The sequence below is a fragment of the Mastomys coucha genome, unplaced genomic scaffold, assembly GCF_008632895.1.
Source record: "Mastomys coucha isolate ucsf_1 unplaced genomic scaffold, UCSF_Mcou_1 pScaffold6, whole genome shotgun sequence".
NCBI lineage: Eukaryota > Metazoa > Chordata > Mammalia > Rodentia > Muridae > Mastomys > Mastomys coucha.
In genome coordinates, this window is record NW_022196912.1 from 107,721,627 (window position 1) to 107,733,419 (window position 11,793).

The following is an 11,793-nucleotide window of genomic DNA, read 5'->3' on the forward strand; positions in this document are numbered from 1 at the left end:
ACACCACCACCACCACCACCACCACCACCACCACCACCACCACCATCAACATATCATCATCATCATCATCATCATCATCATCATCATCATATCATCATACCATCATCATATCATCATCATCATCATCATCATCATCATCATCATCATCATCATCATCATCATCATCATCATCATCATCATCATGACCACTGTTTTCTACTGCTATATACACTCAGCACAGGGATCTTTCTATGGAATACTGCCTTTGGTAATTTTCTAGTACTGTGATAAACATCAAGACAAATGTAACTTATCGAAGAGTTTATTTTGTGCTTACATTTTTTGCAGCTTAGATTCCATGACCACTTTATGCAGCAGGCAGTGTGCTAGCAGGAAACTAAGAGCTTATTGATCCACAGGCATGAGATAGAGAGACAACTAGGAATGGTATGGAGGTTTAGACAGACCAAATCCTACCTTCAGTGACAGAGCTCCTACAAGAAGGTCCCATCTTTTAATGTTTATCAAACAGTTCCACGAACATAGATAAAACATTCAAATATCTAACCTTATGGGTTCAATGCCATTCCTATCCTCACAGATACCTACAAAAATACCTTTATTCAAGTACAATTTTATATTTAATTGTTATATTTGATTTATGGATAAATTGTATAATGATTGTCATGGCAACCAGCTTTGGCAATCACTTTAAACATTTAGAACTAAAAAAGAACCTTTCTGTCTCCGCTTCCTTGTACAAATTTATTTATTGTTATCTATATTAAACAACCAAAACTTACTATGTTTAGGTAAATGTATGCTTATGCCAATTAATATTGACCTAAACCATCTCTCTTCTCCACTTTCCAGCCACTGGTAACTACTTCACAAAATTAAAAAGTTCAAGATTATAATAAATATGAGTGGGATCTTTTGAGTCTCACTCACTTCACTCACTATACAATCCACTATATTCAGTTTTACTTTCATACATGAAATGACTATATTCTTCTATGGCTGGGCAGTTGTACATTCTATCAATGTATATCCTCTTGATCTATTCATACTGAAAAGGGCTTTATGCTGATTGCAAAGCATGGTCATCTTAAATATTGAAGGGCAAATATAAAGTGCTATTACTTTTGGGATGTGGTAACCAAGATGTGAGATTGTTTGATTATGTCGAAATTTTTGATAAAATTACTTGGTGATTTTTCTAATATCACATTCTGAGAAAAAAAACTGTGTGTTGCCTTTATTTCACTATGGTTTCTTGCTGTTTTCAGGGAAGAATTGTTGTGAGTGTTTTTGTTAATTTAGATAACTTTTTTTTTTTTTTTTTTTTTTTTTTTTTTTTTGGTTTTTCGAGACAAGGTTTCTCTGTGTAGCCCTGGCTGACATGGAACTCACTCTATAGACCTGTCTGACCTCAAACTCAGAAATCACCTGCCTCTGTCTCCCAAGTGCTGGGATTAAAGGCATGTACCACCACTGCCCAGCTTTAGATAACTTTTAAATCAAGTTTTAGGTGATATAAATTATGGTTTTGATTTGTGGCTCATTGATGATTAATTATGTTGAAGACTTTTTAATTTTGTCTTTGAGAATACCACCTACTTAGATAATTTGTTCATTTAAAATGGCTTAATTTTTCTATGTAATAGTTTATGTTTCTTCAGAGTTTTCATTTTATAATTTTGGAATTTTTCCATATGCACAGTTGCAAATACTTCTCTCAGTCTATAAGTTGTCTCCTCTGCTTTTGGTATATGTGAAAAATCCTGGCCTAGGTTGTTGAAATAGTTTTGTTGTGCTTCCTTATAGTAGCTTTATATTTTCAATAGTACATTTAAGCAATTTTATCTATTTAATGTTAGTTTTATATATAATGAGACAAAGTGATCATGTTTATACTTTAATATGAGGATATGCATCTTCTCAAACTTTATTCCTTGAAATGCCTGTCCATTTTACATAAGCAGCTCCAGTTCATTTTTGTAACAAATAGTTTACTTTGGTACAAAATGTTTGGTATGTATGTGGAAAGGCAGGGTTCCATCCCTGTGTCCATTGTTCATGGAGATACACACACACACACACACACACTCAAACACACACATATATACACACTCATACTCACACACACACACTCAAACACACACACTCAAACACACACACACATACACACACACTCTCACACACACTCAAACATACACACACACTCAAACGCACACATACACACTCAAACACACACATACACACACACTCAAACACACACACTCAAACACACACTCACACACACACTCAAACATACACACACACTCAAACACACACACACACTCAAACACACACATACACATACTCATACTCACACACACACTCAAATACACACACACACTCAAACACACACATACACACACACTCACACACACACTCAAACACACACACACACTCAAACACACACACACACTCAAACACACACATACACATACTCACACACACACACTCAAACACACACATACACACACTCACACACACACTCACACTCACACACACACTCAAACACACACTCACACACACAAACACACACATACACACACACTCACACTCACACACATACACTCAACACACACATACACACACGCACACACACACACACAGTCCTCAAAGCAGAAAATACAGTTAACTTCTTGGCTTTTATATTGGTTCTTTAATTGTGCTTCATTGTTCGAAGTATCCATTTCATGTCATTACCATTTTATGTGTTTTTTTTAGCCTTTTCTTATGTTTTGAAGTAACTGATGTGATACCTTAAGGTGGTGTTGTTGCTGTTCAAGATTTCTTTGGCCAACTAAGAATTTTACTGTTTCATGCAGAAATAATAATTATATTTTCTCTTTGAATAAACGATTCCATGAAATTTTGATGTGGATTATAATGTAAATATGTATACTTTGGGGAAATATGGATATTTTAATGATATGAATGCTTTCCATAGAGGATATAAAGAAGTCACCTTCAACATGTATTTAGCATTTTTCATTAATATTTTATATATTATACTGGAGATTATTTTTTAACATTTTTGTATAAAAATATAGGATCTTTTCATGTATTCTAAATGTTATTTGTTTTTAATTGCCTTTTAAGAAATTTGGGTGTTATTATGTAAAAAATGTTACCAATGCAATGACACAATTGTTCATCAAAACAAAGACTTAATATTTTGAAAGGAATAATATATTATCTACGTTAAAGTAGGAAAAGAATTATGTTTCAAATAACTTTAATAACAACATGGAGACCATAATCACACAAAAGTCATGAAAAACCTATTATAAACAACTACATAACAACAGATTGGAAAATCCATATGAAATGATATGTTCCTGGAAACACACAATTTATCAAAATTGAATCTCAAAGAAATATAAAACATGAATTGACAAATAATTTGTAAAGAGATTGAATCCTCTAAGTACCTCGAAACTAAATGCTTTCAAGCATTTAAGAAAAAAAAACTGATATCCATTTCATGTCCACAAATAGAAGATGATGAACTTCTAGATTTTCAACAGTATCTTATATATGATGGATATTCTACACCATTTTTCATATAAATAGTGAATTAGCTTATTTGTACTAAATTCTCCCAACAGCTGAGAAACTAATCTCTGTGTCACAATCTTTTTTCATTTTTGGGTAAAGTTTTCCAGAATCAACATTTTTGACATAAATTGACTAGAATATAATCTACCAAAACTTTCATTTCTATAAAGGGGCAGGAAAACAAATAAGGCTAAGTTACTATGATAGGGGTTTATACAATTTTCAATAGTTATTATCTTTCTATGTGCTGAAAAGCACTGATGTACATTATATTTAACCTATGTAAACCAGTATGTGTATAGGTGTCCCATTTGTTTGCAATATCCATGGAGGCCAGAAGGATCTCATCTTCTAGATTGTTGTGAGCTACAATCTGGACAATGGGACCTGAACTCAAGTCCTTTGCTTCAGTAATGAGTGCTCTTAACCAATGATCTACGTGTATCTCCTATGCCTTAATATATTTTTTATACTCCACTTTCTAGTGTAAGCATCACATCATTAATTAACACTTCTCTGTAAATTCCAAATGGGATTTATGCTTGATGCCTTAGTTATCATGCACTATAATATATAGTCATAAGCTTAAATATGATAGATAAAGCCACAAGTCACAGAAAATCTATGATATATAAGATAATGCTTTTTTGTCTAAACAATGTTTAAAAATTTTAAAAATTAATATTAATTATAAAGATAAATAAAATTTTATTATTAAAAATAAAATAATTAAAATAAAAATGATTAAAATTAATTTAAAATCTGCCCCTCTCTGCCCATCCCAACTCCTGGAGATATGCCAGTAGCACCGGAGTTCAAAAGGGACTGAGAACCACAGCATATGCCCTGCTGTTTCCTATTCAGGGAAAACACACTGTGGACAAACCATTATGGACTTTGCTCTGTCTTCTGGGTATGTGCCAGATGGTGTTCCAGGCACTTCAACTGAGAAACAGGGTTCAATATGGCAGAAAAAAAAAACAGGTTTGGAAAGTGGAACAGTAGTTTGTATGAAAAAAGGAATTTAGAGGGCTGCTGTAGAAGTCATCAAAATGTTCTCAAGGGTTCACAGCATGTGATGCTAGGCCCTACAAAGCCAGTGGGCAACACAACAAAAACTTAATTGCGTCTTGTAATGTGTGAAACATCCACCTCAAAAATCACATTTGATATACTGCACTCGAATCAGTTGTTTGAGCATGAGTAATATGAATGACTTATCAATAAGAGAGCCTGCATATCTTTATAAACTTCCTCAAAATGAATATTCTACTCTTTGAATGAATAAGAGAGTGATTCCTTCCAGAGAATGGACATTTTTGACTTATGTCATACAGGTAACTAAAGAAATTTCAAGAGGTTTGAACTGTCCTACAAATTTGCACCGATCTGGGTTTCTAACCATGTGGTGTTGTACCATAATGTTATTGTTCTGGAGATCAATCCTTGGTAGTTTGGATAAGATGGTCCAGTAGTCTCTGGAACTTGAATAATTCAGTTGGTGAATGTTTGAGGAAACTTAAGAGGAGTCACCTTTTTGGGAAAAGTATGTCATAGCAGACAGGCTTTGAGGTTTCAAAAGTGACATTTTGGGTTGCTCTCTCTGTCTCTCTGTCGCTCTCTGTGTGTGTCTCTCTCTGTCTGCCCCTCCCTCCCTCCTCCCCTCCTTCATTCCTACCCACCTCTCTGTATGAGTGTGTGTGTGTGTGTGTGTGTGTGTGTGCATGTGTGTATGGGTGTGTGTGTGCGTGTGTGTATGTGTGTGTGTGTCTGCTCCTCCCTACCTCTGTTTCCTGATATTGGATCAGACTGTAAACTCTTGGATGTTTGGTGCTTGCTGCCTTGATTCCACATAATAATGGTGATGGAATCTGATCCCTTCCTTTGGAAACTTAAGCCCCAAATAATTCCTTCCATCTCTCCTTTCCTTTGTCACAGTGTTTTATTGCACTGGTAGAAAAGTAATTACTACAGAAGCTGAAACCTCTATGCAGCCTGAATAGGCACCCATTGCTGTCAGTGCTGTCTAGGTGTCACAGGGTAGAAAGTGCTATTTTTAAGTTCAAGGAGACCTCCCCGTGAATAAATAGGAGAAGCAAATAATTGTTGAGTCATTTTTAAATGTTTCTCCAGGGGAACTGAAGTAATAGGAGGCCTCCAGGCAAAGCTCCCTTACTAGATGTTGGATTATGAGATCTTACAGTTAGAGCAGGCAGCACCCAAGTCTTCAGGACAGGTGAATAACATGGGCCTTCAAATGGTGCAGTTTAGCAATGGAATACATTATGACTCTGAATAACTTTATTTCTCCCTTCATAGCATTTCCTCAGAATAAAACCAAGTCAAATATCTACCAATGATTATATTAGTGACATCCAAAAATACCTTCCTGTCAACATCTACATTCCTCTTTAAAGCAAAGTATGACAACTGGAGCCCTATCTAGTTTATACGTAAAACTGCAAGTCTACCCAGATACATCTGCCACTTCTGTCTTCCTTTACATGTTATCCAATTGAGGGCATTAACATTGAATGCCAATTATTTGGAATTGCATCTTTGTTTTGATAAGCCCATTGCTGTCATTTTCTTTTGTTAAATCTTGTTAAAATTTCACATTGCCATGGTGATACAGTATCCTGAAATAAGCCTTGGAAATCATGACACATGTCCCCATCAGTGGAAAGCTCCTCTATTTCTCTGTTTCTCATCCAGGAGTTGTTTAATGTGGACATGCTTCAGAATCATTCAGAAAACTCTATGACCCTTGAATTGCAACTCTAACAACCAAAGCACCAGAATTTTAATGAAAACACCATGAATACATGCCAGTGATATATAATCATTGCTGAGAACACAAATTATGGTTTCATATTGCTGAGTATTCCGTGTTCTCCATTCAAGACACAAAAGTAGACAAACTACTGTTTTTTATTTTTGTTTCACATATGTTTTGTATTCTTTTTTAGTATTTTGCTCTTGAAAATGTGGGGATTCGATGTTTTTTAGAATAATACCATACTTGAAATTCAAACTGAAAATAGATGATCACTATTTTCCTTAGAGGTATCAAATTAAGATAACAGGTGAGATGTTCAACTCAAGACTTGGTCATCAGGAGCACCAGGAGTAGATGGTCTGTTTGTCTAATTCACACTATTGGGTTACTGCATAAAATTCAGTTACTTTAAAGTGTAAATCCATGTAACATTTGCCCATTGGGTCTTTATTAATCACTAAAAAATTTCTATCCTTCCTAAGCTAGATGTATAGACAGCAACCATTTCTCTTAGCTTGTCAATCCTGCCCTGTTACCAGTAATAGGTAATTGGTCCATAACAGGGGCATGGTTTGACCTTTTCATACAAGAACTGCAAATGCAAGCAAGAAAGGTCAGTGTGGCATGCTGACATCATGACATGCATTAGGAAAGCAACTGAATCACTCTAGAGAGTTGGTTTTATTCTATTTTGGCTTTGAAAACATGCAGTTGATTTTCTATAGAATCACAATTTAATAGTGTGAGTTCTTTTTTTTCTTAAATTATATTAGTTCTTTTATTAAAAAAGTATGCTGTAGGAGGTGAAGAGATGTCTCAGTGGATAAGAGAGCTTGTTATGCAAACATGAGGACATAAATTCAGATGCCAGTATCTACACGAAGAGCCAGGTAGGTACACTTGCAGGCACATTTTAAGATGGCCAATAGATGAGGCATCTCTGGAGCTTCCAGAGAAGTTTCAGACTTAGTGAGAAGTAAGGCAGAAAGAAAGAAAGAATACCTGATATTCTCATTTTCCAAGTAGTACTTCTTTAAAAACATGTGGTATGTATATATAAATAGGTAGGTAATGAAGTGTGAACATTAATAAAGAACTTTGATGCGCTTAATAACTAGTTACTAATTCTAGCCCCAAAATGCCCACCAGATGGTAACACACCCTGGCAAGCCCTTTCAGAAATAACTACATTCAGGCATTAATTGTTTTTGTAATCTAATTTCTCTGGTTCAAAAAACCATTGGTTACTATAGCAATAAGGTCAGAACTACATATTTAATTGGAATTGTATCTTCATTTAAGTAGCCATTTGGGTAAACTCTTTTTGACTTGTAAAAATAAGACTTTTGGTATGTTATTAAAGATTTTATTTCTATTTTTCAAAAAAGAGACTTCAACAACAAAATTTTATGATTACATTCCAGTTTGGGAGAGGGGATATAAATGATGCAATTTCTCTCCAAAGAGGCTGTGAATTCACGAGTTGCTATCCATGGAGGAAGAATGGTGATAGAGAAGAAAATGATGGAAGGTGGTTTACTAGGAATCAGAGAAACTTTTCCAGTGTCATGTATCATTTGGTTTAAACTCAATAAAATTTCAAAAAGAGTTAATTTTACTGATAATCAATACATTGTAGCATTTACAAAACAAAATGCTTTAAAAGAATGGAACTCTTGTCTATATTCATTGTGTGGCTTGATGACAGTAATACATCAAGTTAGGGATCTTTTGAAGGTACTTGATTATTCACAGAGTTCAGGAGGTAAAAACAGGAAGAAAAGTTATCACAATGGGCTCTTCCATCTTCAGTGTGAAAAAGTTTGAGCTGAAATGTGCAGTTTATTCAAATTTTATTAGTATTGTGTTTTTATACCCTGTCAAGTCCTTAGTGTATATGAAAGTCAAACTAACAGTGTTTGTAAATGAGTACTTGACCTGACATGGAGAACTTATCCATTGCCAGTGAGTGTGAGTACGCAAGTGCATCCACATGCATGTGTGCATGCACATGAGTGTGAAAGTTTTGAATATGCAGTTAAGGAGCAACACTGAAGATATAACAAGGAGGCAGATAGACATGAGGTAGGTATAGACAACTTAGAATAAGGAATAAATTCTAATCTATGTGGCAAGACTTTAAAGAAGGATATTCAGAGGAAAATATTTCTTAAGAGAAATTTTCATAATTCCTCAAGTCTGAAGGTAAAATTTTAAATTTAAGAGTCATGGGATATATGTTAAAGTCAAAAGGTATATTTACCCAAATAACTTGCTAATAATCAGTAATATATGGCAATAAGCAATGTGGGTATTTTTCCTATTGAAAAACCAGGAAACTCCCACTGATGTCCAAATGAAACTTTATAAAACACAGCTCTTGTTTCTGACATGTTTTCATAGATGCTGTCATCTGCTCTTCTGGAAACTCCCTGTGAGGTATTCTGCTATTAAAACTAGTACCAAGCACTATTATATAAGTGGAAAGATGCTGTTAAATTCAGTCGTTACTTTTCTTCTTACTCCCCCCGCCAATATAATTAATCTAATTTTACCCTGGCAATCATTTCAGTGATAAAGTTAACCATTCTATATAAACACTAAACAATGTGGAAAGAAATAGAAACCAGACATTACTTAATGTTCTATTTTTCCCAATCATTTCTAGCAGATTTCAAAGCATTTTATTTATTGACTTTTATTAAGTAAGTTCTTCAGAATTATATCTTGGGTAAAATTTTTCTCAGAATAATTGCAAAGAATTATAGACCATGAAAAACAGAAAGACAATAATTAAATAGTTTATTAAGTAACTTTGTTTTGGATAATACCAAATATGTAAATGAAGTATTTGACTAGGATTTCTCTTCTGTGGCCTCTGTCAGTACCTTCTCTTAATTGTAATAGCTGAAATTTTGAAAAGAATTTAAATCTTTTGATTATGTCAATGAAATAATGTGATCAATTATTTCCATGGGCAATGTCAATAGAAAACATGGACTGTTTAAGTAAATAAGTAAATAAATAAAAATTTTCAAAACACATAATTTAAATCTAACAATAATATTAAATTAAATATATAAGTACAAATATTATATATATATATTAAAGGAAATCACATAAAAACTTCAAATGGCAGGTACTACATGCACTGTGTTTTACAACAAATTTTCTAATAAAGTAAAATCTTGAAGATGGCATCTTATGATGTCAAAGGAAGATATGTTAAGTACATGGAAGCAGTTTGAGTGGCATTGTAGTGAAAATGCTTGAGCATGATGTTGGTTGTCCACAAGTCTAACAGAGGTCTTGTGTTGTGTGTTTCTCATAGTCCATGAACAATGAACACATATGAAAGGAAAGAGTTTACCTGAAAACCAATGCCCCCATTGGAAGAGAGATTAATTCAAACAATCGAAGAGCACTGAGATGCATGGAGGTTTTAATTTGCACGGGGTATTAATTTTCATGACCCAATTCAGGGACCTTTTAAAAAACAAATTAGATTTTATTCAACCTAGCCTTTTGCATTCAAATAAACTTCTATCCTTTTGTTCAAGGTGTCAAGGTGGTTATTCCTCTTTGATGTATTTTCCTTATAAAGAAAATTTATTCAACCATGGAAATCTGTTGGTAATACTTTACTGATATGAATAGGTATACATCAAAATAGAATTTTCTTTGGGTCAACAAATTATAAGACATACAGGGAGTAAATATTCCTCTAAGAAGTATAAAGTTTTGGAAGATAATATAGAAATAACCAATTAACAAGCTGCTACTGAAACAGATTAATATATGCCATAAGAAACGTGAGAATTTCATAAGACCAAAATTATATGTATTATTAAGGCATAGCCAAGTGACTGAGCCTGTTAACTCATTCGTTTGTTTATATTAAAAATAATGCCCAACTTCAAGTACACAAGTTCTACTCACTCTGGGATGTTTAGAAGTGTCTCTGCACCATAAAAAGCTGGGACATCTTTGGCCTCCGCTACCCTGAAAACAGTCATGGGGATTCCCTTAATTATGTTCATTCTACTATTTCATTCTATAGAAGGACAGGCAAATGTGAGAACATATTCTCCTATGTTTTTTTCATGATTGAATAAATTTCATGTATTCAAATTAGGTATTAAAATCAGAACTTGGATCTTAATGGACTATAAGTGAAAATTTCAAGGCTTTGGATTTATACTGACTAGGATCTACTTAGTAGATGGTTGGATGGGTGCGCAGAGATATTTTCTGTTCCAAATGGTCTGTGAATTTAAAAGATCCAGATCCAGATATATAGTAATTTCTGAATACTATTGACATCATATTTCAACTGAGTGTGAATAAGACCCTTGACAATTATGTTGACATTGGAATGAGAAAGATGTTAGAGATTCAGGAGCAGATGGAAAATGTAATGAACTGAACCAAACATTCAGTTTCAAAAGGCAATTGAAAAGATGCTTTTTCCATTAAGGTCATTCATATATTTTCTTAATAGTGTAACATACATTCTCCCAGCCCTTACCCTCAACACCCACACACAATGAATTATCTTGGATATGTAAAGAAAATGAAAAAGTGGCATACATTATTAAGGCTTTCAGATAGGATGACTTAGAATTACTAATTTAATATGACAAATTGGTGAAAACAGCTGTTGTAATGTTGAGATGTTGTAAATATCATATTGGGGGAAATGTGAGCTGAATTTTTTCTCTTTATATTTGTAATTTTTGTCTCTGTCTAATGCTTCAATAAAAGGAGTAAGAGCAACACTAACAATCCCAAGGGATTCTAATAAGATTATGTTGGCAGCACAGTTGTCTGCTTTCCTTGGAGAGTAAATGCGTTTTTGACTCCTTGGGGAGGGAATTCCTTCCTTTCTTCAATGTTCTTGACTGCTGTCACTATGTGTTACTTTGGACACTTCAGTCATCACAAGGCTTCTCAAACTTTTTTAGAGTACATTATTCTGGACCCTACTAGTGAATTATTCATTCAGTCAAAAGTTAGTAGCCATTCTGTGCCAACAACTTCCTAGACAGTGATTCAGAAAGATTAATAAAATTCCACCTACCTTGAAAAGTCAGGTTCCTAAATGGAAATTCCAACAGAGCAGGTGCTGCTGTTAATGTAAGTGTTGAGAGAATGAGGTAATTATGTGTTCTATATCCTTCTATGGCTAACATCTACCCACATAAATACAACAAGAGCCATGTGAAGAGTACTGTAGTAATGAGGTTGAGTGGTGGCTGTAGCTTCTTAAAAGCATAATAAATGAAAGATAAATATATTTCCCTCTGACATGTCTACTCTCGGAGTTCAGCTTCTTCATGCTTTCCTTCTCTCCTGTTAAGGGTCTCCAAACCACAACCAATAGCCTTTATTTCCTAGATGGTTTTCTTATTTCTTTTCCAGTC

General features: G+C 34.1%; 1 long non-coding RNA gene across 1 annotated transcript in view; it reads right to left on the reverse strand.

Annotated features, from left to right (window-relative positions):
- The window catches only part of LOC116080489, a 19,451-nt gene extending 7,977 nt beyond the window's left edge, over nt 1-11,474 (reverse strand). Inside the window, exons 1-2 of the long non-coding RNA XR_004114457.1 lie at nt 11,451-11,474; nt 10,310-10,372 (exon numbers count right to left, since the gene is read on the reverse strand). This is a non-coding gene — a long non-coding RNA (uncharacterized LOC116080489). The remainder of the gene's footprint in view (nt 1-10,309; nt 10,373-11,450) is intronic.
- Between the last annotated feature and the right edge of the window lie 319 nt (nt 11,475-11,793).